This window comes from Glycine max, chromosome 11 (genome assembly GCF_000004515.6).
Source record: "Glycine max cultivar Williams 82 chromosome 11, Glycine_max_v4.0, whole genome shotgun sequence".
Taxonomy (NCBI): domain Eukaryota; kingdom Viridiplantae; phylum Streptophyta; class Magnoliopsida; order Fabales; family Fabaceae; genus Glycine; species Glycine max.
In genome coordinates this window covers 27,066,033-27,093,699 of record NC_038247.2, presented here as the reverse complement: position 1 = coordinate 27,093,699, position 27,667 = coordinate 27,066,033, and the positions used below count along the sequence as shown (strand labels likewise).

At 39.7% G+C, this 27,667-nt stretch overlaps 1 non-coding gene across 1 annotated transcript; it reads right to left on the bottom strand.

The window, feature by feature from the left end:
- Positions 1 to 19,424: 19,424 nt before the first annotated feature.
- Positions 19,425 to 19,531, bottom strand: LOC112998451 (small nucleolar RNA R71). The gene has a single exon (XR_003263552.1). It is a non-coding gene; the product is annotated as a small nucleolar RNA R71 (small nucleolar RNA).
- Positions 19,532 to 27,667: the final 8,136 nt, after the last annotated feature.

Here is a 27,667-nt window from a genome sequence, read left to right as displayed (position 1 = left end):
CTTTTTCAGACCCTTAGGCCCACCAGAAAACTTAGGAATGAAGCAACCAGCTCGCCTGGGCGAGCAAGGTTGCTTCAGATTGAAGCAACAACTCATTTAGGCAAGGTGAGCTCGCCTGGGTAAGCTACTGTTCAACCTCCTCCCCTCATTTCCTATAAATAGGCATGAGGGGGCTAAAGGAAGGGGTTCAGCTTCCTATATTGAGAGCATTTTAGTGAAATTAGTGAGAAGGAGAAAGAAGAAGAAAACATGAGGCCAAGGCGCTTCCGAATCGCTTCCGTGATTGATTCCTACACTGTTCTTCGTCCGTTCTTCGTTCATTCTTCATTCATTGATCGGTTAGTTTATATTTTGAAGTTTTGAATTCACTCTATGCACCCTTCATCTTCATCTCATTCTTCTACCATCAGTGATCTCATTTCTTTGTATAAAGCGATTTCAACAAATCGTTTGTGTCGTAATCTCATTTCATTGTAAAAGCGAGTTTTGACCAATCATTTGTGTCGTAATCTCATTTTATCATTGTAAAATAAAATTTCAATCAATCGTTTATGTCGTAACCAAGGTTTATCAATATAAAACAAAGATTCAACCGGTCATTTACTTTGCAAGTCATCTTTTAATGAGTCTGAAAGTAAATAAGTGAAACCAAAGTTAAAATCAACACATAACCAAGCTTTTTATCCACAAAGATCACTTGAATCCGTTCAAGGTCCAACGCCTTAACGGTCTCTTTTACTTTTATCGGTTAAAATGAACCTTTCAAAAGTTTAAAATCAATCCTATGCGTAACTTTCTTAAAAGAACTACGTAGGTCTGAGTTCCTCATCACATTTGAGGATACGTAGGAGCAAGAGCCATGCTCTTGTCGACCCAAAAAGATAAAAAAACATAAAAAGGGAAAAATAAATAAATATTGAGGTCATGATTTTGCACATTTGATTAAAGGTTGTCGTCCCTTGTGATGGACACGTGGGGTGCTAATACCTTCCCTGCATGTAAACAACTCCCGAACCTTTATTCTTAAAATTCGCAGACCCTTTTTGCTTTTTCTAATGTTTTTCTTGAATAAATGTTGGTGGTGACTCCTTCGCGTTTTTCTTTCTTGGAAGACACACCCTTGAGTCTTGCTCGCCCTCCCGCCAATGGGTAGGTTGTGATACCATGGCATCACTCTATGACCTTAAATCTAGGAAATTTCACTTGGTCATATACCAAAGTGTAACAATCCATTGCTGTCCTTCAATGGTGCATGCGATTGGTCCCAAAGCCTTATATTTCTCTTGTTGTGCAGAATAATCAATGTTTTTAAACAAAAAGGGACGAGCCCTAGGATCAATATTTCGGTTGATTAATTAAATGTCAAACTCCATTCTCGTCACTCCAAAATTGTCAAGTGACTAAATCAAACAAAACCTACACTTTGAGGGAATCCCCAAAGAGATTTGCAAGAAGATAGGATGAGGTCTCATGAGTTATCACGTCTTTCAGAAAGAGAGAGTCAATCTGTGTTTTCCACAAAAAAAAGAGAAAAAATCAAATCACAAAAATGGGAAAGAATGTCATGAACATTGCACAATTTTCCATTTCATTGCATTGTTGCGTACAAAGCCTGCATTTGCTGCATTTCAAGATGAAGGTTGCATGCATCCGCGTCCCAAAATCATGTTCATATTAGGTTATAAGTGCATAAATTTCTCTTTATATACCACTTTTCCAAATCTAGGATGAGAGACCCTCTAAAAGAGTCAACCTCTTGCTTTCTCATAAGCCCTTTGGTACTAGTGCCCTTGTTTTGTAGGACTCAAAGTCCTCACTTTTATTTTTCATAGGACTCAAAGTCCTCGCTTTTACTTTCATAGGACTCAAAGTCCTCGCATTTATGCTTTCACAGGACTCAAAGTCCTCGCCTTTATCCTTCATAGGACTCAAAGTCCTCTGTCTCTATGCTTTCATAGGGCTTAAAGTTCTCTCTCATTTACATTTCAAAGACTTCAATGTCTTTTGTCAAGAGTTCAATGTCTTTTGTCAAGACTTCAATGTCTTCTTTACATTTTCAAAGACTTCAATGTCTTTTGTCAAGACTTCAATGCTTCTTTACATTTTCAAAGACTTCAATGTCTTTTGTCAAGACTTCAATGTCTTCTTTACATTTCGAAGACTTCAATGTCTTCTATCAAGACTACAATGTCTTCATTTACATTTCAAAAGACTTCAATGTCTTCTATCAAGACTACAATGTCTTCATTTACATTTCAAAAGACTTCAATGTCTTAAGTCATTTATGCTTTAAAAAGACTACAATGTCTTCATTTACATTTCAAAAGACTTCAATGTCTTCAGTCATTTACGCTTTCAAAAGACTACAATGTGTTCATTTACATTTCAAAAGACTTCAATGTCTTCAATCATTTACGCTTTCAAAAGACTACAATGTCTTCATTTACCTTTCAAAGACTTCAATGTCTTCAGTCATTTATACTTTCAAAAGACTACAATGTCTTCATTTATATTTCAAAAGACTTCAATGTCTTCAGTCATTCAGGCCTTCAAAAGACTACAATGTCTTCATTTACATTTCTAAGACTTCAACGTCTTTTGTCTTTTATAGGACTCAATGTCCTTGTCATTGTGCTTCATAGGACTCGACATCCTCTGTTTCTATGCTTTGAAAAAAAAATAGAACTCCAGATGTCTTCTGCTCTACAAAACTTCAATGTCCTCATGTTTTCTCAGTTTCACTTCCTTGGTTTTTTCCAGTTGTCCGATCGAATAGCAAGATCGCTCGAATCAAATTAGTGTCCTTATCTTTACTTCCCTTTTATTTCCAATAAGAGATAAGTGAAAAGGGGTAACTGTCATACCCTAATTTCGTTCGGGGACTATCATTCGCTAGCCGAATTGAGCTCTTCGATGCCAGTTACCTTGCAAGATGAAAGATCATTCAACATTTCGATGAAGAATATGGAAAATACCCAAAAGGGAGGGCAAAAGGGTCATTTTAAGTCTTTTTCTACACCCTGGTGTCATACCCTAATTTCGTCCGGGGACCATTATTTGGTGGCATGCAACCTTTGCTTGACCGCCTCGAGGTACTTAACACCCATCGTTAGGTAATCCGTGAAGTTTCGCAACATTCTGGAAGTCGAAAGGAAGCATTGTTGCGCAATCCGTAAAGTTCCGCAACATTCCGGAAGTCAAAAAGGGCATTGTTGCGTAATTCGTAAAGTTTCGCAACATTCCGGAAAGAAAATGGGTGTCGTTATGTAATCCGTAAAGTTCCATAACGTTTCGGAAAGGAATCAACAAAAAAACACAAAGGGGGTGTATTTAGTATAAAAGGGGTGCAAATAGCAATCAGGCCCACTTGGGCCTTCTAGTGGAAGCAACCCAGCTCTCCTGGGCGAGCTGGGCGGCAACCACCTCCCTCTTTTCTCCTATAAATAGGGTAAAGAGGGTAGAGCAAAAATGTTCAACCCTTCAGGTTTTTAGGATTCCCTCGAAATTAGTGAGGAAAATTGTTTCTGTGGAAACAATTCATGCCGAGGTGCTTCTGTAATGCTTCCGAGACGTTTCCGTGAGCGATTTCGTGAAGATTCTTCACCGTTCTTCATCGTTCTTCGTTCTTTCTTCGTCGTTCTTTGTTCTTCAACCAGTAAGTTCTTGAAATCGAATCTTTCAATTCATTCTATGCACCCTTAGTGGTCCCCACTTGTTTCTCGTACTTTTATTTTTATTTTGTTTGTTTTCCGTACCCCCTTTTGACGTGCTTTAACCATTTATTTAAGCCGTTTTCTCACCTAATAAATAATAAAATGAATTTCAACCGATCATTTGAGTTGTAATATCATTTAATCACTGTTAAAATAAAATCCAACTGATCGTTCATGTAGTAACCACGTTTAAACCGAAAAAAGGAAAAATAATAATAAAATAATCAAAATATCTTCGAATAAAATAATAAAAAAAATCAATCAGACGTTTTTCTTTGAAAGTTTCCTTGAATGAATTGACTAATAACCATAGTGAAACTAAAGCTAAAATCAACTCACAAATCAAGCTTTGTCCGCAAAAATCACTTAAAACCGTTTCAAGGTCCAACACCTTAAACGGTCCTCTTTGCTTTTATTGGTTAACATGGACTTTTCCAAAGCATAAAATCAATATGTAACTTTACCGCTTTTGTCAAAAAACCAAAGAGATCGTTAATGGTTCAACGCCTTAACGTTTCTCTCCTTTCAAAAATCAAAAGATCGTTTAATGGTCCAACGCCTTAAATGACCTTTTGTTCGGTTAAAATATATCTCGCGAAAAAGATAAAAACAACTTAACCAAACGTTTAGTACTCAAAGAACTATGCATGTCTGATTTCCTCATCGCAATTGAGGAATACGTAGGAGCAAGGGAAACACCCTTGTCGACCACAAAAAGATAAAAAATACAAAAAGGCATAAAAAGACATAAAAACATAAAAAGGAAAAAATAAAACATTTTGAAGTCATATTTGCACACTTGATTAAAGGTTTTCATCCCTTGTGATGGACGCGTGGGGTGCTAATACCTTCCCCGTGCATAAAAACAACTCCCGAACCTTTTCACACTTTTCGTAGACCACCTTTTCTGGTTTTTCCGACGTTTTCCTCGAATAAACGTTGGTGGCGACTCCGCGCATTTTCCTTTCTTGGAAGACGCACCCGTGAGCCCTGTGTCACCCTCCCACCGAAGGGTAGGTTGCGACACTTGGCTTGCCCAAGCTAGCCTCTGGCTCACCTGGGCCCCCCAAATAGCTTATAGGTGAAGTAGGCAAGCTGAGCTCACCTAGGCGAGCAAGGTTACTTCAGGTTGAAGCGACAACTCACCTGGGCGAGCTGCTATGACCCCTAATGCCATCTTTTGCTATAAATAGGTGTGAGGGAGGCTGAGTAAAGGGTTCCAAGGTCTAGCATTGAGAGAAACTGAGAGAAATTAGAGAGAAGAAGAAGAAAGAAGAGAAAAACAACGCTGAGGCGCTTCCGAATTGCTACCATAATCGACTTCTACATCGTTCTTCGTTCATCATCCAGTTAGTTTTTTCATTAAGGATTTGAATGTGATCTATGCACCCTTAGGGGTCCTCTTGCTTGTTTTGTGCATCTTCATCTCCTACGTCTATCATTAGTAATCTCATTTTCTTCTTGTAAAGTAAGTTTTAACCGTTCATTAGTTCCGCAATTTATCTTTAAAAAAGGATTGAAGGTTAATAAGCAAAACCAAAATAAAACCAACTCATAAACTTCTTCATTTCATCAAATATCGCTTGAGAACGTTTCAAGGTCCAACGCCTTAACGATTCTCACTGGCTTTTCAAAGTTTAAAACATCATTTCACGGTCCAATGCCTAAACCACTTTTGTTCACAATAAAAATCAATCTTTCAAAAAACATAAAATCAATGTAACACAAACTTTCAGACTTAAAGAACTACGTAGGTCTGAATTCCTCATCGCACCTGAGGATACGTAGGAGCAAGGGCAACACCCTTGTCGATCCCAAAAAATAAAAAATATATATATATAAAAAGGGAAAATACATAATTTTGAAGTCATGTTTTGCACACTCGATTAAAGGTTGTTGTCCCGTGTGACGGGCTCGTGGGGTGCTAATACCTTCCCCATGCGTAAACAACTGCTGAACCCTTATTCTCAAATTTCACAGACCTTTAACCTCTTTTTGGTTTTTTAACATTTTCCTCGAATAAACGTTGGTGGCAACTCCAGGAGTTTTCTTCATGAGAAGACGCACCCTTTTTATTTTGCCTGGCCCTCCTGCCGAAGGGTAGGTTGTGACAATAGACAAAAAACCAAAATAAAACCAACTCATAACTAAACTTCATTTCATTAAATATCACTTGAGATCATTTCAAGGTCCAACGCCTTAACGATTCCCTCCGCTTTTCAAAATTTAAAATATCATTTCAAGGTCCAACACCTTAAACGACTCTTTGTTCGCAATTAAAATAAATCTTTCAAAAAACATAAAATTAATTTAGCATACAAACATTCAAACTTAAAGAACTATGTAGGTCTAAATTCCTCATCGCACCTGAGGATACGTAGGAGTAAAGGCAGCCCCCTTGTTGACCCCAAAAACAATAAAAAATATAAAAAGGGAAAATAAATAATTTTGAAGTCACGTTGCGCACACTCAATTAAAGGTTTTCGTCCCCTGTGACGCGCTCGTGGGGTGCTAATACCTTTCCCATGCATAAACAACTCATGAACCCTTATTCTCAAATTTCGCAGACCTTCGACCTCTTTTAGGTTTTTTTAATGTTTTCCTCGAATAAACGTTGGTGGGGACTATTAGTCGTCTTATACGATTAATTTTTTTATAGAAAACATTTTCCAAAACTTGTACATTTCCCCAATTTATGGTTATTTTGTAGTAATTTTGTAAATAAATCTTGTTTTATGGTTAACGCTGTCTCTAGAATACTTTCCATGTGATTTAATGATAAAATTTGTACAATTTCAGTTCAAAAGAGGCTAAATTGTGAAGTGTCAAAGTAGCTATTGCGCAAAGCGCAAGCATTGGGCTTAGCCCGCATCCTGGGCAAAGCGAAGCTTCAGCATGCTTAGCGTGACCAAGGAATTTGGAAGAGCACAAAAATGAAGGCCGTGCGCTAAGTGTGAGAGCAGCTTGCTAAGCGTGATGTTTGTCTCTTACCAGGCTCAGCGTAGCAATGGCGCTAAGCTCAAAATCACTATTTCATGCTAAGCACGATGATGGCACTAAGCACAACAGCGCGAATGCAGATTCTATTTAAGACCTGAATTGTCAGAATTAGGGTAGCCACACTTGGGACCAGAGCTAATCATTGGTACATATTTCAAAGTAGAGCTCTGGAGACAGCAAGAGGAGCAACTTTTGCAGAGAGACCAAGGTTTTGCAATTAGAGAGAGATTAGTGAGTTGCAGAATGATTGTGAGATGCTGAGGAGGGATCCCCCTTCTTGTGTAAAGAGCATTTATTCTCTACTCTTAATCTCATTATTGTTAGGGTTTTTCTGTAATGGTTGGCTAAACACCCATGTTGGGGATTTCTAAAGAAAAGCTGATTTAATTACTTTAATATCTAATTGGTTGTGTTTATTGTGTTCAATGCTTCTTTCAGTGCTTAAATTCTATATGCTCTTAGTCTGATCACCCATTTGGGTGCACAGTTAGGTGACTTTAGCATTAGGAAATGAATTGTTGCCTTAGAACTTGATTGAAACAGGATTGAAACTTAGTCTTAAATGAGGGATCTGCGCATTAAGTTTTGGTTTTAAATATGTTGTTACGATAATGCTGTTTGGTCTAAGTCTAGTCCAATAAGAGGAATTTGAGGACAAAGCTTAGGTTAAATTAATCTAAACTTTCGTAAGCTATTTAAATTGAGCCTAGTCCAACAAGAGGGATCTGAGGACGAAGCTTAGTTTAAGTTAGTCTAAACCTTTGAGGGCTATCTAAATTAAGCCTAGTCCAACAAGAGGGATCTGAGGATGAAGCTTGAATTGATTCAGCCTGACTAGGGATCGAGGTTTAGTAATTTAGGCTACAGCATAGAACACGAAAGTATGATTGATTAGAGAAACATATTTATATACATCAGCTTGTTTGTTAGAAAGACCTAACACTTTTACCTACTACTGTCAATCTTATTTACTTGCATTTTTACTATTTTTTAGCCTAGACTTAGTTTAATTTTGTTCTAAACCATCAATTATCAATGTTTCTTTCAATAATGCCTTATTTCTGAATTTAACCTTGTCTAATTTTAGTTCCCTGAGTTCGATACTCGGATTCATCCGTTTTAATTTTAAATACTGGACGATCTGGTGCGTTTTCCGGCGAATCGAATTTTCGTTGAACATAATTGTATAAAGAAAAATTGGACCAAAAAAGTAACTACAGGGGAAATCCAACAAAGTATTTATGGCGCCGTTGCAGGGGACCTAGATTCATTAGAAGAGTTTAGTTCAGTTTTACTGCATTGCTTTGTATTTTTTTCTCTTTGATTCATTGATTCTTTTTGTTCATATTTTAGTTACTGTACATTCATTGTTCTTTTGAACTAGATAATTTTTGTTCTGTTTTCTTGTATACAAAGAAGATCTACTACAGGTGATTTGATCCCCATTGATTTGGAGATTAACACCACTTGTAGAAGGCATAATTCAGAGAGAATCATAAATTTTTTGCAGGATTTAGAAGCAGTAGCAACTCCAGAAGAAGAACCTCGATCTTCCAAGGCATCTTCTAGTTTTCCTATTCCAGGGCATTCTCATATAGAACTTGTTGAAGACCCAATCATAGCTGAAGAGCCAAGAAGAGTAACCCTAGAGAATTATTCAAGTTCTACTGTGCCACAATTTTTCACCAGTATTGCACAGCCAAAAGTTCAAGCTCAGACAATTACATATCCTCCTTCTTTGATACAACTGATTCAAAATAATTTGTTTCATGGTCTACCCAATAAAGACCCTTATGCTCACTTGGCCACTTATATATAGATATGCAACACTATCAGGCTGGCAGGTGTGCCTGCGGATGCAATCAGGTTGAGCCTGTTCTCATTTTCTTTAGCTGGAAAAGCTAAGAGATGACTTCATTCTTTTAAAGGAAACAATCTGAAGTCATGGGATGAAGTAGTAGAAAAGTTCTTGAAGAAGTACTTCCCTGAATCGAAGACTGCAGAAGCCAAAGCTGCCTTCTCTTCCTTCCACCAGTTTCCAGATGAATTTTTTAGTGAGGCACTTGAAAGATTCAGAGGTTTATTGCGGAAGAATCCCACTCATGGTTTTTTAGAACCAATACAGCTCAACATATACATAGATGGGTTGAGACCACAATCTAAGCAACTCTTGGATGCTTCAGCTGGGGGTAAGATCAAAATGAAGGCCCCCAAGGAAGCAATGGATTGAAAGCATGGCTGCTAGTGACATTGCTATTCTGAGAGACCGAGCCCACATTCCTACAAAGAAGAGCTTATTGGAGCTAACCTCATAGGATGCTCTGTTGGCACAAAACAAGTTGCTATCCAAGCAACTAGAGGCATTAACAGAAACACTCAATAAGTTGCCAACTCAGCTTCATTCTGCACAAACTTCACATTCTTCTATTTTGCAGGTTGCAGGATGTACAATTTGTGGTGGAACTCATTAATCTAGATGTTGTATCCCTAATGAAGAGCAAATTGCACATGAAGTTAATTATATGGGGAATCAGCCCAGAGGCAATTTCAATACAAGTGGATTTCCAGGATTTCAAAACAACCAGCAATATCAATAGCAAAGACAGTGGCAAAATCACCCTGGTAATCAATTCAACAGAGACCAGGGTGGTTCATCTACAAGGCCACAACAGCAGATGACAAGTCTCTATGATCGAACCACAAAGCTGGAAGAGACTCTAGCTCAATTCTTGCAAGTGACAATGTCTAACCAAAAGAGCACGTAGTCTGCAATTAAGAATATGGAAGTTCAGGTGGGCTAGCTTGCAAAGCAGTTAGCTGAAAGACCATCCAGCAGCTTTACAGCAAACACAGAGAAAAATCCTAAGGAAGAGTGCAAAGCTGTGATGACTAGAAGTAGAATGGCGATTCAAGCTGAGGAAAGTAGAGCTGATCAGAAGGTGGAGGGATTTAAACAACAGATGGCTGGTGAACAGGCACTGGAACCGGTTGATGATTTAGTTGAACTTGAAGAAATTGTTGAGGAAGGAGAAGATGATGAAGAAGAGACACCAATAAGAGACTGTCAAGAGAGAATAAAGAAGAAGGAAGAAAAAGAAAAAGAAAAAAAAGAAGAAAAAAAAAAAAGTTGAAAAATGAAAAATAAAAAGAGAAGGTTGTTGAGATTGAGAAGAAGAAGGGCAAGAGTGAGGCCAACATAGAAAGAGGCTACTCCTATTGAATTCAAGGAGGTACCTTATTCGTTGGTACCCTCCCGGAAAGATAAAGAGCGACATTTGGCTAGATTTCTTGATATCTTCAAGAAACTAGAAATTACTTTGCCTTTTGGAGAAGCACTTCAGCAAATGCCCCTCTATGCCAAATTTTTGAAGGATATGCTAACCAAGAAGAATCGGTACATCCATAGTGACAGAATTGTTGTGGAAGGTAACTATAGTGTTGTTATTCAACGCATTCTTCCTCCCAAGCACAAAGATCCTGGAGTTGTCACAATACCGTGTTCTATCGTCGAGGTTACTGTAGGCAAAGCTCTCATAGACTTGGGAGCCAGTATCAGTTTAATGCCTCTCTACATGTGCCGGCAACTTGGAGAGCTGGAAATAATGCCCACACGCATGACCCTCCAGTTAGCTGACCGCTCCATCACAAGACCATATGGAGTGATTGAAGATGTTTTGGTGAAGGTTAAGCACCTTATATTTCCAGTTGATTTCATTGTCATAGATATAGAAGAGGATGCTAACATTCCTCTCATTCTTGGCCACCCATTCATGTCTACTGCAAGCTGTGTGGTAGACATAGGAAAGAAGATGCTGTAGATGGGCATAGAAGATCAGCTTTGAATTGTTCCATGAGGACAAAGATCCACCAAGCCAAAATGTCTGTCTTAAAGTGCATGTGATGGAGGAAAGGAGACCTGAGAAGAAGGTCCTTGAAGTAGGAACTTTTTTTTATCCTGGATAACAGGATAATGCGTCAAGCTATTGATGTTAAAAGAGCGCTTACTGGGAGGCAACCCAGCTTTTTCTTTCCCTTTTCTATTTTTCATTCTTATCTCTTGTGTGTAGTTAGGATACCTTGCTTGTGTTTGTGATTAATTTCAACTTGTTTAGTAATGAACAAGGGGTTTTAAGCTTGTCTTAAGAGATAGACAGAAAAAGACTTTAATTTTTTTTAACAATTGTCTATCCACTAAGCGCAGACCTTGCGCTAAGCGCTCAGTCTTCACGCGTTAAGCCGAGCTTGCTCGCGCTAAGCGCAGAGACCCCTGATTGGTTGGCTGAATAGTTTAGCTAAGCGCACATCATTGCACTAAGCCCAACATCTTCACTATAATTGAACCTCAATCAGTGGGCTTAGCATGGATGATGCGCTAAGCGTCACTTCTTCTTTGAAAACTTTTTATTGTAGTAGCGCTAAGTGCGCTATCCTGAGCTAAGCCCCATATCCATTCTGTAACTTGAGCTTTTAAGCTGGGCTTAGCGGGGCAAGATGCGCTAAATGCCAATCTTTTACTATTTTTTAATTCTTGGAAGTGCGCTTAGTGCGCCTGTTGTGCTAAGCCCGAACTACTCTCTGTAAGTTGAAGCTTGATGGCAGGCTAAGCCTCTCATCTCAGGCTAAGCGGATATTATAGAAAATTTTGTGTTGCAGAAACCGCGAAGCGCAGCCTGCTGCGCTAAGCCCCAGATGCTCACTGGACTTTACAACTTCAAGTTGGGCTTAGCGGAAGGTTAGGCTAAGCGCTTGGATTTTAAACTCAAACGTCATGTGGGCACGCTAAGCGTAGTTATGCGCTAAGGGTGCTATACGTATTTCAGTTTTGAAAAACCAAAGGCTAAGGTACTTTGGGTGATACCCCAAGTTACCTCTACCTCTGTTACTGTGTTTTCTTGCTTCCAAATCATACATTTCATCTGCGTGCCTCATTTCCTTGCATATACACAATCCAAGTAAGTTCTCTTGCATTGTTCCTTTGCATTTTTATTTCTCAAACCTTAGGATAGATGATTTCTTGTTTTCTTAGTTGTAGGTTGTTTAGGTTAAGGTTACTAGCTTTAGGGGTAGTCATCTTAGGATTAAAGGTAACTTAGAAGCCCATTAGGACAATGTGGCTGAAAGGGGTGAAGACCCATGTGGTTTTGTTTGGAAATCGCGATGAATGCGCTAAGCGCGCCTGCTGCGCTTAGCCTGTTCATCGCACCTGTTAAAATTTTGGATTTCCAGATGATCACGCTAAGCAGACCATGTCGCGCTAAGCATTTTCATCCCTACTAATGAATGAAAATGATGATCCCTCTAAGCGCGTCTATGCACTAAGCGGACCTAGTGTTCAAACATTAAGATTTTTTAAATTTTTGTTCCGCGCTAAGCCTAACCTGTCAGGCTAAGCGCCACTTTTCTTCTGTAGTTAGTCCTTTGAATAAGGCTAAGCATAGTCGCTGTGCTAAGCCCTTGTTGAGTGTCGAGAAGGTTGAGTTAAGCGTGCCCTGCTGCACTAAGCTCAACTCTCTCACTGTTTTTGGAGTTTTTGTAGTTAGGCTAAGCGCGTCCTGTGCGCTAAGCTTGAGTGTCATTCTGGTGAGGCTGAGCTAAGCGCGCCATGCTACGCTAAGCTCAAGTCCTCTTCTATTTCAAAAATTGTAGACTTAGGCTAAGCCTAGCTTGATGCGCTAAGCCTAATATGCAAAAAAATATTTTATGTGTTTGCGCTTAGCCCATGAGTAAAATTTTATAAGGTGCGCTAAGCGCCCAGTCAAAATTTAAGTTTTATTTTTTTGTTTTTGTTGAAAATAACATGTGCTAATCTCTTGTGTTTTATCTTATATTTTGCAGATGGCATTTAAGAAAAGGATGGCTCCTTCTACACCTTCCCAAGCCAGATATGACAGATCTAGGTTCACCTCTCAAGAAGCTTGGGAGAGATATACTGATATAATTGTGCCAAGGAAACTACTACCAGAGAGAAATGTAGTAGTATATTACACTGAGTTTGATGAGTTCAAGGAGGAACTCGAGAGAAGACACTGGGATGAGGAGCTGACTAGTTTTGCTGACGATAGCATAGATGTTGCCATTGTGAAGGAATTTTATGCAAACCTCTATGACCCCGAAGACAAGTCACCTAAGCAGGTGAGGGTTAGAGGCCATCTGATAAAATTTGATGAAGATACTTTGAATACCTTTCTGAAGACCCCAGTGATTGTGGAAGAGAGGGAAAATTTGTGTGCTTATTCCAGGTTTGCACTCCTGAGGCCTAATCCTCAAGAGTTGGCTGCTAAGCTTTGTATCCCAGGGAGGGGATTCAAGCTAAACGCTGATGGTCAGCCTTTAAAGATATTAAGGAAGAACATGACCACATTAGCTCAGACATGGAGCGTTCTTTCCTTTTCTAACTTGATTCCTACCTCCCGCATATCTGATGTCACATTAGATAGAGCCAAGTTAATCAATGGCATCATCATGAAGATGGATATGAATGTTGGGTACCTCATCTCCCACCAGATCTCTATTACTGCACAACATGATTCATCCAAACTTGGATTCCCTGCTTTGATCACAGCTCTGTGCAAGGCTAGAGGAGTCCAATCAGATTTTAGATCCCTAGAGAGCCTGAGCCCTGCCATTAACTTGGCATACATTAAGAAGAACTTTTGGAATCTAGATGATCCAACAGTGACATTTAGAGGGCCAAGGAAGGCTAGGGGTAAGAGATCAGAGGTCCTCACTACTTCAGCAGCACCAAAGACAGCAACTCCTTCTTCTTCCACAGCTCCAGCACCTCCCATTTTGACTCCAGCACAGACTCCAGCACCTTCTTCTTTTACTCCATCTACTTAGATACCACTTCCAGCTCCTTTATTTTCTGGACCTTCAGATTTTTAATTTACACCACAGATGCTTCATTCCATGCTCCAGAGCTTACACAGGCGGCAGACCATTATCATGCAGAGCCTTCAGGGCTTAGGCCTGCCATCCGTCATGAGCATGGATGAGTTTGACATGCAGGTGGCCTGGCCAGACACCCAACCTTCTCCTTCTGGAGGGGGTGGGGCCTCCGCAACCCAGGAGCCTGAGCCATAGGAGCCAGCAGCAGTAGAGGGGGAGGATGAGCTCACTCCTCCTGAGCCTTTTTATTTTGATGTAGATGTACACATGGCTCAGGAGGAGGAGACTTCTACATATCAGATACAAGAGCCATCTCCTACACCTGTTCCTAAGGAGACCCAGCCATCTACACCAGTCATGGAGCTAGAGCAGTCTACTCAGGATTCATTAGCAGCTCCAGCACTGTATCTTAATGAAGAGCAGCCACAGGATGAGCAGGATGTTTAAATTCTATTTAGTTGTTTAAATTGTGTTTAGTTTAATTTCTGCAAAGCATGAACATTTTAGTTTATCAGAATTTAGTTTGTTTTTTAGTTTGATTTATGTTTCAGTTGTTTTAATTTCAGTCATTTAAATTCCAGTTATTTTAGTGTTGTTGAGTGCTTGTACAAAAAGCTTGTTTGAATAGTGAACTGGTTGAATTTGATATGCAATGGATTGTTTTGTATAGAATGAGTGTATGGGAATGAATTGATTGAGCAACTGTATGATTTGAGTGGATTGGAATGATTAGATATTTGTTTTGATCAAGCTTGCAGCCATTAGAAGAGAATGAGCATGTGATTGGAAGTATGACTAAAAATGTTAGTCAGTTTGTCAGATTGATTGTGAAGGAATACATTGACCGTATCCCGGTGAAAGTGTGATCCTTAAATTTTGAGAGAAACGTCTATCATTTAGTACTGATTTTTGCATGAATCTCTGAAGTATGGACTGAATGCATGAAATTGAGGATGATGAAGGCCATGTTTGATTGTGATAGCCACTTAGCCATAAAGCTGACCACGTGCATGAATGATTTATCCCTTGCACCCAGTTTGAGCTGAATGAATTATTGATTGATTGAACCCTGAGCCTATACAGTGTTATCTCTTGCTTCCTTGTCTTAAGTTGTAGGAGAGCATCATCCACAAAAGCTTGGTTCAAAACAAATTTATCCCAAATTTGGGGGAGTAATTATCAAGGTAAATTTGTTCCAAATTTGGGGGAGATATTGGGTAAGAATTGAAATGGTCAAAGTAAATAGCATACACACACCATTTCTGTATATACACATATTGTTTCTGTATTCTGTTAAAAAAACTATAAGTATAAATGAAATTAATAAGTGTGTATGCTATAAGTCCATGAATGAAAGCTAAGTGCCCAAATAAAAGGCAAGTATGGGGTAGGAATGAATGAAAAAGTGAAGGTTTATCTATGGATGAATGCTCTCCTAGAACCTAAGCTTTTGAATCCTAGAAAAACCATGACTTGTTGGCAGCCTAACCCTATTACAAGCCTAGAAAGTCCTTCAGATGCATTTTGTGTGTTCATTGTTGTATGATATGAGATGAAATGCAAAGGTTGGGACTTGTGTTAGTTGTTTATGATGGAATGAGCCTAATCACTTGAGCTTGAGTGAAACTATGACTGTGAGGTTTTGGTTGATGATCCTTCCTTGATTTCTGCCATCCTTGCTAGCTTATTTCAATTGTGACTCTAATGTGTATGTTCCTATCCTTGAAAAGCTACTTGTTTGTGGAAAGCAAACGATTGAAGCATTCCATGATATTCAGTTCATATGGTTGAATTTCTCTATGAAGCAAACACCATTTTTGAGTGACCACTGTAGTTTGTCACTTGAGGACAAGTGAACTATTCTTTCTTTGCTTGAGGACAAGTAAAACTGTAAATTTGGGGGAGTTTGTTAGTTGTCTTATACGACTAACTTTTGTATAGAAAACATTTTCCAAAACTTCTATAGTTCCCCAATTTATGGTTATTTTGTAGTAATTTTGTAAATAAATCTTGTTTTATGGTCAACGCTGTCTCTAGAATACTTTCCATGTGATTTAATGATAAAATCTATACAATTTCAGGTCAAAAGAGGCTAAATTGTGAAGTGTCAAAGTAGCTATTGCGCTAAGCGCAAGCATTGGGCTTAGCGCGCATCCTGGGCTACATGCAGCTTCAGCGCGCTTAGCGTGACCAAGGAATCTGGAAGAGCACAAGAATCAAGGTCGCGCGCTAAGCGCGATGTTTGTCTCTTACCAGGCTCAGCGTAGCAATGGCGCTAAGCTCAAAATCACTAACTCGCACTAAGCGCGACGGTGGCACTAAGTGCAACAACGCGAATGCAGATTCTATTTAAGGCCTGAATTGTCAGAATTAGGGCAGCCACACTTGGGACCAAAGCTGATCATTGGTACAGATTTCGAAGTAGAGCTCTGGAGGCAGCAAGAGGAGCAACATTTGCAAAGAGACCTAGGTTTTGTAATTAGAGAGAGATTAGTGAGTTGCAGAATGATTGTGAGATGCTGAGGAGGGATCCCCCTTCTTGTGTAAAGAGCATTTATTCTCTACTCTTAATCTCATTAATTTTAGGGTTTTTCTGTAATTGCTGGCTAAACACCCTTGTTGGGGATTTCTAAAGAACAACTGATGTAGTTACTTTAATATCTAATTAGTTGTGTTTATTGTGTTCAATGCTTCTTTCAGTGCTTAAATTCTATATTCTCTTGGTCTGATTACCTATTTGTGTGCATAGTTAGGTGACTTTAGCATTGGGGAATGTACTGTTGCCTTAGAACTTGATTGAAGCAGGATTGAAACTTAGTCTTAAAAGAGGGATTTGCGGATTAAGTTTTGGTTTTAAATATGTTGTTACAATAATGTTGTTTGGTCTAAGTCTAGTCCAATAAGAGGGATCTGAGGACAAAGCTTAGGTTAAATCAGTCTAAACTTTCATAAGCTATTTAAATTGAGCCTAGTCCAACAAGAGGGATCTGAGCAAGAAGCTTAGTTTAAGTTAGTCTAAACTTATGAGGGCTGTCTAAATTAAGCCTAGTCCAACAAGAGAGATCTGAGGATGAAGCTTGGATTGATTTAGCCTGACTAGGGATCGAGGTTTAGTAATTTAGGCTACAGCATAGAACACAAAAGCATGATTGATTATAGAAACATCTTTATATACATCAGCTTGTTTGTTAGAAAGACCCAACACTTTTACCTACTGATGTGCCATCATTTTCTTCTATTTTCTAAACCCTTTTTGCACCATTTTAATTATTGATTGGTCTTAATTGTCAATTAATTAGGCAGTTTTATTATTTGGGCTCATTTAGCTAATTTGATGTTTTTAATCTAATTTCAGGAATTAATGAAACATTGGGCTTAATCCGGATTTTAGTTGTGGACTTGAAGAGGGCAAATAAAGCAGCGCTTACCTTAGTTAATTTCTAATTAGGAAATTTTGCAATTTTATTTTATGTTGTTCAGTGTTTATTTCATTTTGGGCCAGAGTATTGTAATAGGGCCCAGTGACTTTGAGTGACTCTTTTTAAATAGTTGCCTTGGGATTCGTGCAAGGCATTCTATTATGCTATTTTCATTATTTAGAGCTTTGGTTTTAGGTTTTCACGTTTTTCTGTTCCCTTGTTACAATTTTCATTCTTAATGCAAATTTCTGTTTTCTGCTTCTAATTACGAGTTCATTCGTGCTTCTTCTTCTACTTTCATTTACGTTTCTGTTCATTTACGTTTCTATTCATTTACGTTTCTGTTCATTTATGTTTCTGTTTCATGTTTCATTTGCGTTTTCTGTTTGAATCCATGGAAGGCTAGATTTTCTGGTGTTGTTTCCTTTTGAGGACGAAGCCCAACTCTCTTTGAGGTTTCGCTTGTAATGTGGGTTCCTGGCAGTTTTCCCTTCACCAGTTATCCCAATTTCGTGAATATTAATCAGTGCACGCTTCGTGTTCGATTAATTGCCTCTGAGCCTAACTTGCGTTCATGCTAAATGGACGAAGGGCTAACTGGTGTATGTGGTGCCTAATCACGTATTGAAAACCCTAAGTTGATTTTCGCTTAGTAAATTGAAATAGGGTTGGATTAAGTGGTTGACTGTTAGGGACGAATTCTCCATAACCCAGGATAAGAGAATGGCTTCTGAATCAGAGGAAACAACCCGTTTTTAATATTAGTAGTTTCGTATTCCAGTTTACTTGTTCTGCTCTTTAATTCCCAAACAACCAACCCCCCCCCCCCCCCGCCAATCGTTACTGTTACTTCAAGTATATTATGAACATTTGGTTTGTCACTGCTCGTTGGGAAACGACCTAGGATCACTTCCTAGTTACTGCATTTTCATGTTTATTTGATTCGGGTACGGCCTCGATCAAATTTGGCGCCGTTGCCGGGGAGCAGTGTTCAAAGGTTCATAATAGCTAGCTAGTGTTGTGTGTTTAATCCTTTCGTATTTTATGTTTAAATTGTTAGTATTGTGTTAGTATGTGTGTTAGTGTTGTTTAGTGTCCTGGTATTTTGTTTAATGTGTGTTCTGTTTCAGTTTTTCCATTAAGCGTTTCCCCTGTTTCAGTCTTGGGTGTTTTGCTGTGAAGATTGTGCTTGCGGCAAAAACAGAGTAGTAGTAGAAATCAATTAGAGACGGATTTTAGCGACTACCCATGTTGAATTATTTGAGATTTTTTGTTTTAGTAGCTAGGGTTGTTATTTTTGGCTGATTTTTTTTTGTGGTAACTTATTTTAATCCATATTTTGTGGGGAAAATAGCTAGAGCCTTTAGTTTGGTCAGATTTGAAAGTTCCAAAAAACTAGCAAATTTTGTGTTTGTCAAAACTTCAAACGGCCATAACTTTTGCTCCGGTTATCAGAATCGCAATTATTATATATGCATTTGGGGTAGAAAAACATTTCCTACGCCATGGCAGCTGGCCTATGGTCGGCTGAGGTCTCCATCGTCCAAAAAAAGTGATTCTGTCAAAAGTTTTTTATTTTTCAAGTTTTATTCACTTATTTTTCTTAACCTACCATTTTTAGCTTTCATAGTTAGACTTTGAATTTTTGTCTGGAATTTTTTGTGCTATCTTCTCATCATTTTATAGGATTGCTCACAAAATTTCAAGTCATTTGGATATCATTTGAGGGTAGCTGTAGTTCAAACCTACACCTTTATTTACATGACAAGGCAACTAGTTGTGTGCATGCTGAATGTAGTGTATGACTAGAGGCAATCCATCTTACTTACAACCCTTTGATCCTGAGATAGATAGGACATTTCATAGATTAGTTAGGCATCATTTTATACCTTTTGATCATTCTGAGCATTCCATAACTGGTGAATATGTGCATTCTGTTATTGGTGATTTTGAACATCCTGATCTTTAGCATTATAATTTTGAGCATTCTGATTCTGAGCATTCTGATTTTGCACATTCTGAGAACATGGCACAACCTCCACCTCGTGAGAGGACTCTAAGGGAAATGGCTGCACCTGATTTCACCTACGAAAGCTTGTGCATCCAATACCCTGATGAGGATGTCCCATATGTTCTTAAAACTGGACTGATTCATTTGCTTCCAAAGTTTCATGGCCTTGCAGGTGAAGACCCGCACAAACATTTGAAAGAATTTCACATTGTCTGCTCCACCATGAAACCCCCAGATGTCCAAGAGGATCACATATTTCTGAAGGCTTTTCCTCATTCATTAGAGGGAGTGGCAAAGGACTGGCTGTATTACCTTGCTCCAAGGTCCATCACGAGCTGGGATGACCTTAAGAGAGTATTCTTAGAAAAAAAATTTCCTGCTTCCAGGACCACAGCCATCAGGAAGGATATCTCAGGTATTAGACAACTCAGTGGAGAGAGCCTGTATGAGTACTGGGAGAGATTTAAGAAACTATGTGCCAGTTGCCCCCACCATCAGATTTCAGAACAGCTTCTTCTCCAATATTTTTATGAACGACTCAATAATATGGAGAGAAGTATGATAGATGCTGCCAGTGGTGGAGCCCTTGGAGACATGACTCCTGCTGAAGCCAAAAATTTAATTGAGAAGATGGCCTCTAACTCCCAGCAGTTTAGCGCCAGAAATGATGCCATAGTCATTAGAGGAGTGCATGAGGTAGCTACAAACCCATCTGCATCATCTGAAACTAAGAAGCTTGAAGGCAAACTGGATGCATTGGTTAACATGGTAACCCAGCTGGCCTTGAATCAGAAATCTGTACCTGTCGCAAGGGTTTGTGGTTTGTGCTCCTCTGCTGACCACCATACAGACCTTTGCCCTTCCATGCAGCAACCTGGAGCAATTGAGCAGCCTGAAGCTTATGCTGCAAATATTTACAATAGACCTCCTCAACCTCAGCAGCAAAATCAACCACAGCAGAGCAATTATGACCTCTCCAGCAACAGACACAACCCTGGATGGAGGAATCACCCTAACCTCAGATGTTCCAGCCCTCAGCAACAACAACAGCAGCCTGCTCCTTCCTTCCAAAATGCTGTTGGCCCAAGCAGACCATACATTCCTCCACCAATCCAACAACAGCAACAACCCCAGAAACAACCAACAGTTGAGGCCCCTCCACAACCTTCCCTCGAAGAACTTGTGAGGCAAATGACTATGCAGAACATGCAGTTTCAGCAAGAGACCAGAGCCTCCATTCAGAGCTTAACCAATCAGATGGGACAATTGGCTACCCAATTGAATCAACAACTGTCCCAGAATTCTGACAAGCTGCCTTCTAAAGCTATCCAAAATCCCAAAAATGTCAGTGCCATTTCATTGAGGTCGGGAAAGCAATGTCAAGGACCTCAACCCGTAGCACCGTCCTCATCTACAAATGAACCTGCCAAACTTCACTCTATTCCAGAAAAAGGTGATGACAAAAATTTACCTAACAATTTCTGTGCAGGTGAATCTTCTTCCACAGGTAATTCTGAATTGCAGAAGCAGCACATTCCCCCTCTTCCATTCCCCCCAAGAGCAGTTTCCAACAAAAAAATGGAAGAGGCAGAGAAAGAGATCTTGGAAACGTTTAGAAAGGTAGAGGTAAACATACCTCTGTTGGATGCAATAAAGCAAATTCCAAGATATGCCAAATTCTTGAAGGAGCTGTGCACTAATAAGCGGAAGCTTAAAGGAAGTGAACGAATTAGCATGGGCAGAAATGTCTCCGCATTGATTGGTAAATCTATTCCTCAAATTCCTGAAAAATGAAAAGATCCAGGTACATTCAGCATACCTTGTATTATAGGGAATAGTAAGTTTGACAATGCCATGCTAGATTTAGGAGCCTTTGTTAGTGTTATGCCTCTGTCGATTTTTAATTCTCTATCTCTAGATCCCTTGCAGTCAACTGATGTGGTAATTCATTTAGCTAATAGAAGTGTTGCCTATCCTGTTGGTTTCATAGAAGATGTCTTAGTTAGAGTTGGTGAACTGATTTTCCCTGTTGATTTTTATATCTTGAATATGGAAGATGGATTTTCTCAAGGATCAGTTCCCATCATTCTAGGCAGACCCTTTATGAAAACTGCTAGAACTAAGATAGATGTTTATGCAGGCACACTGTCTATGGAATTTGGTGACATAACTGTTCATTTTAATATTCTGGATGCTATGAAATACCCATCTGAAGATCTTTCTGTATTTCGTGCTGAAATAATTGACCATGTTGTTGATGAATACATGACTGATCTTTATTCTAATCTGCATGCCTCTCACTCATCATGCATTGAGTCTGAAATTGTACTTGATCATATGTCTGAATTTGATGCTGAGAGTGAATCTGAGAGTGATATTGATTGCATGTTTGGTGGTGGTGTTTTACCTCTCGAGATTGATTTTATAGAGTCAGATAGGACTAACCATGTTTCAGGAAGTACACATACCTCTGACTTTCTTTATGAGGTAAAGGCTGAGAAACCATCTCCTTCTACCACTGTCCAGCCGACCACACCAGAATTGAAGCCTCTGTAATCAAATTTAAAATACGCTTACTTGGATGATAGCAAGAGTTTTCCAGTGATTATATCTGCCTCCCTTGCTGATGAGCAAGAGGAGAAGTTGTTGTCAGTTCTCAAGAAGCATAAGAAGGCTATAGGCTGGACCCTGGCGGACATTCCTGGTATTAGCCCATCCACATGTATGCATCGAATAAATTTAGAGGATGGAGCTAAACCAGTAAGACAACCACAGAGAAGACTCAACCCGGTGATTCTTGATGTAGTGAAGAAGGAGATAACCAAGCTTTTGCAAGCTGGAATCATTTATCCTATCTCCGATAGCCAATGGGTGAGTCCTGTCCAGGTAGTCCCGAAGAAGACTGGCCTCACAGTGATCAGAAATGAGAAGGAAGAGCTGATTCCTACTCGGGTGCATAATAGTTGGAGAGTCTGCATTGACTATAGGAGGCTAAACCAGGTTACCAAAAAGGACCATTTTCCCCTGCCATTCATTGACCAGATGCTTGAACGCCTGGCAGGTAAATCCCACTACTATTTCCTTGATGGTTTTTCTGGTTATATGCAAATTACTATTGCTCCTAAGGATCAGGAAAAGACCACATTCACCTGCCCCTTCGGCACTTTTGCTTATAGGAGGATGCCTTTCGGCCTGTGCAATGCCCCTGGTACCTTCCAGCGGTGCATGATTAGTATTTTCAGTGATTTTTTAGAAAATTGCATAAAGGTGTTTATGGATGATTTCACTGTATATGGATCCTCTTTTGATGGTTGTTTGAATAGTTTGGAAAAAGTTTTGAATAGATGCATTGAAACTAACCTTGTTCTAAATTTTGAAAAATGTCATTTTATGGTTGAGCAAGGTATAGTTTTAGGCCACATTATTTCCAATAAGGGTATTGAAGTAGATCCTGCAAAAATTTCTGTTATTTCACAATTGCCTTACCCCTCTTGTGTGCGAGAGGTGCAATCTTTTCTTGGTCATGCAGGATTCTACAGGCGCTTTATAAGGGATTTTAGCAAAGTAGCCCTTCCACTATCCAACTTGTTGCAAAAGGAGGTGGAGTTTGACTTTAATGACAGATGCAAAGAGGCTTTTGATTGCCTCAAAAAAGCGTTGACTACCACCCCCATCATCCAGGCACCGGATTGGACAACCCCTTTTGAGCTTATGTGTGATGCATCAAATTATGCATTGGGGGCTGTCCTTGCTCAGAAAATTGATAAATTGCCCAGGGTGATATATTATGCTTCTAGGACTTTAGATGCTGCCCAAGCAAATTATACTACTACTGAGAAAGAGCTTCTAGCCATAGTTTTTGCTCTTGAAAAATTTCGATCTTATTTGCTTGGTACTCGCATTATTGTTTATACTGACCATGCAGCTCTAAAGTACATGTTGAAGAAGGCTGATTCTAAGCCTAGGTTGATCCGATGGATGCTCTGGCTCCAAGAGTTTGACTTGGAGATCCGTGATAGGAGCGGAGCACAAAATCTAGTTGCTGATCATTTGAGTCGGATCGAACGTGTCTCTGATGCAGATTCACCTATTCGGGATGATTTCCCGGATGATCATTTGTATATATTGTATAGTATTTCTGACTCTCTTTCTACTCCCTGGTTTGCTAACATTGTCAATTATTTAGTTGCCTCTGTTTTTCCTCCCTTAGCATCTAAGGCCCAAAAAGATAAAATTAAAAGTGATGCTAAGCATTTTATTTGGGATGACCCCTACTTGTGGAAATTGTGCAGTGATCAGGTCATTAGACGGTGCATTCCAGATCATGAGACTGACTCAGTCCTACAGTTCTGTCATTCTTCCGCAGCGGGAGGTCATCTGGGTGTTCAAAGGACAGCTCGCAAAGTGCTTGATTGTGGTTTTTATTGGCCCACCATCTTTAAAGATGCATGGAAGATCTGCAGCACTTGTGAGCAGTGTTAGAGAGCAGGAAATACACTTACATGGCGACAACAAATGCCTCAGCAACCTATGCTATTCTGTGAGGTGTTTGATGTCTGGGGTATAGATTTCATGGGTCCTTTTCTTGTCTCTTTTGGTTATGTTTACATTCTCCTTGCAGTTGACTATGTTTCAAAATGGGTGGAAGCCAAGCCCACTAGAACTAATGATGCTAAAGTTGTCGCAGACTTTGTCAGGTCTAATCTGTTTTGCAGGTTTGGAGTACCTAAAGCAATTGTTAGTGATCAAGGAACCCATTTTTGCAACAGGACAATGCATGCCCTGCTTAAAAAGTACGGGGTGGTACACAGGGTATCCACACCATACCACCCCCAGACCAATGGATAGGCAAAAATTTCTAACCAAGAAATCAAGCGAATTTTAGAGAAGATTGTGCAGCCAAGCAGGAAAGATTGGAGTACCAGGCTTGATGATGCTCTCTGGGCACATCGGACTGCCTACAAAGCACCTATAGGAATGTCTCCTTATCGGGTTGTCTTTGGAAAGGCATGTCATCTTCCAGTGGAAATTGAGCACAAAGCTTACTGGGCAGTGAAGACTTGCAACTTCTCTATGGATCAAGCTGGTGAGGAAGGAAAGTTGCAACTGAGTGAGTTAGATGAAATCCGCCTAGAAGGCTACGAGAATGCCAAGTTCTACAAAGAAAAGACCAAGAAGTTCCATGATAGCATGATAGTTAAAAAAGACTTAGTGGTGGAAGAGACTTCCTTACTCCACCCTACTCTTCCTCCACCATGACTTAGGGAGTTTTTCTTTTCCTATCTCCTTCTTTGCTTTTATTACACTTGTCCGATTCTCTTTGATGATTTAATTGTTTTTAATCTTTTAATTGTGCTACATTGAGGACAATGTGTTGTTTAAATATGGGGGGGGGGGAGTGTTCTTTGGTTTTGCTAGTTTTGTTGGTTTTGTTAATTTGTTAGTTGTGTTAATTTGTTAATGTTGTTAGTTTCGTCGGATTTTTAGTTTAATATTTTGGGTCAATTTTGTGTGCACGTACGACTTTGCATGTTTTTCTTTGAATTATAGGATATGTTCAAGAAATGGGTAATTGTTTTGAAAATAAAAGTTCTTGACATTTTGTGACTTGAAATCCTTGATTCTTCTCTACATGTCATGATAGTTTTGAAAGCTCAATTTGAAAGTGATGATTTTACCTTTGTGAGAATTTGAGCCATCCATCATCATAATCATTTGGTGTGTTTTGCCCCATTGATTGCTTGCACAATAGCCTTGGCTTGATTCTTGTTGATGCGTCCTAATTCACATGCATATTTGGAAATGATTGAGGCAATTTTGTTCTTATAAGCTTCTAGCCAAATGGACCTACCTTGAATTAATTCCTTTGATAGCCCTTTTGAGCCTTGTTTCCCTTTCCTTGTTTTGAAGCTCACTACTGTAACATCCTGGAAATTTCTATCCGGAATTTTTGGAAACGATGTATTTTGAATGATTATATATATAAGTATTATTCAGTGTCTATGCCTATATGTTCTTGGTAGAAGTAGGAATAGTGGGGGGCAAGATACGCGGGTTGGACTAATTAAGGAAGAGAAATCCATAACTGAGAGGTTATGGGTTAATTCTTAATTAATTAGTTTAAAAATCATCGTTTTGCGTGCAACTTGGAATTTGACGAAACCAACCTCTGAACCACGCTCGGGGTTTTATTCTGAGCGTTTTGATATATATATTGCTTGCTTTCGAAAACTGGCCCCGACGGACGCAGAGAAACGCGAGAAACTGGAATCAGAGAAACGGCACGCAAACCGAGGCAGGATTGTAGCGTTTCAAAGGTCAGATTTTTCTCACTTTTGTGACTGAGTATGGGTCACAGTCAAAAAGAGAAAGTGGGCTCTTTTGCTCCAATCAAATAGGGACATGTGGCAGAGCTTGAATAAAATAATGGAAAAAAAAGGGAAAACCCTTTTTATTTAAAACCAAAAAGCTTTTCTCTCTCCTCACTCAGCCAAAGCAGAAATTCAGAAGCCTTTTCTCTCCCTCTCTCACGTAGCTTTCTTCTTCTTCATTCTCCATTGAAGCTTCAAGCAAAGCTTCAACCTTTGGCCACCATTTCTGCCCCAAATCGTGAAAGGAGAGCATTTTTGGAGTCGTGAAGTGCGTGGCTACGAGTGGGACTTCGAAATTTCAGGTTTGGGTGGACTTCTTTCCCTCTTGATTTTCGTGGGTATGGGGTTTTGGGAGATATGAGGGGTAGTTTTGTTAGTTTTCTGCTGTGTGATGATTATTTGTGAAGGCATTTGTTGAAAGCTTGTCGAAATTGCCATGTTTGGGTGAGTTAGACATACCCATTCTGTTTTAGGGTTTTTGTGATGATGTTTGTGATGTTTATATGCTGAAATTGCTGATGGAAATCTGTTAGAGATGAAGGGTAGAACTAACCCAAGGTTAGAAAGTGAGAATGTGATGTTATGAGTGGAAAAAGAGTGAGACTTTGAGAGTTGGAAGGCTAAGTCTGAATTCTATGGTAAATGGAGGTTAGAGTGAGTTAATACTAGCTTGAAATGTCATTTAGAACATGTGAGAAAGGTTAGGCTGAGCTAGAGAGAAAAACAAATGACCAAAGTGAACAAAGAGCCATTGCTAGGGCAAATTTGGGTGTTGAAGAGTCAAATTTTGATTCGGTGAGATTTTAGGTGTAAATCCAGTTTGAACAAGTCTAAATGGATGTTATGGACTGGTGTGAGGTGAGAGTTTGCCTCAAATTTACCTCATTCTAAATTTCACTTTTCAAACCTAGAAAACCCATTGAATTGAGGGGTTTTGGACACCTAGATTCTGTGTTGCTGTGTTTTGAAGCTTGATTTTGGGTTAGACATGATTGATACATGAATTGGGACTTGTAGGAATTGATTTGGGCAAGATTGGATGAGAGGAAGGGTGATTTTCGAAATCTGCACTTATGCAGAATTTTTGCTGTGAAATTGTGCAGCAGAATTTTGCACAAGTGCAGAAAAATGCTTGTGTGTGGTTGGCTGTGGAAAGTCTAGTGCAGAATGAGTTCTGGATGTTTGCTAGTAGATCCCAACGGTCAAAATGTAGGCCTATGCACTGTAGACTTCCAGTAAAATTTTGGAGTCGATCCAACGGTTAACGAATTGGATCGAAGGAATTGTTACTGGGGTCTTTGAGTGGGAAAAGCTGTGATTTTTGGTTGGTGTTTTGGCAGAGTTTTCTGCCTTTGCTCTGTTTTGCTTGGCTGTGATAGCTTGTGCTGTGTGAATGTTGTATTACTTTGATGTTGGGGAAGCTTGGGAGGATTGATGGGGACCCGGTGTTGAGAGAAACGAGGATATGGGCTACGTGGGAGTACGTGAGCTCAGTTGGAGGTGGGCTACAGGGGATGGTGGGTTTATGCGCGCATTGTGGATGTGAAAAAAAAAAAACTTGTTGTGCACCATCGCCCGACCGCCACCTAGTACCACATGTGATGGGTACCCCATAATCCTACAAGCTTGAGATGAGGAAGTGTTGAAGGGTGAAACTTCCTGCTTTTATTGTTGACCACAGAGTGGTACCTGGAGATATGTCGCGGGGGTCAGGAGACCTTGGGGACGTCAGGTGGGGTGCTATTGCCCAAAACCAAGCTTGACCAATCCCGACCCAACCCGGGCATAGTCGGTCAGTGAGAACCTGTGATGTACCTAAGCAGGCGAGCTCCTGGCAGTCAACAGATAAAAGGAAAACAAGACCACAAAGCAAGGAGGCTTGTGGTGGCTGGCCAGCTGTGAATTTTGTGTAATATGTGGATTGTGGCCTCTGGTAATCGATTACTAAGGGTGGGTAATCGATTACAAGGCTTAAAATTGAAGACAGGAGGCTAAGATGGTCTCTGGTAATCGATTACCACGGGGTGTAATCGATTACCAGGCTTGAAAACGAGGTCAGGAAGCTAAGGAAGCCTCTGGTAATCGATTACCAAGGGGTGTAATCGATTACCAGGCTTAAAAAGGGATTTGGGAGATGATAGAAGCCTCTGGTAATCGATTACCAGCCTGTGTAATCGATTACACAGAGGAATGGGTCACTGGTAATCGATTACCAGGCATGTGTAATCGATTACACAGTGTATTATTGCATATTTCATGTCCTGA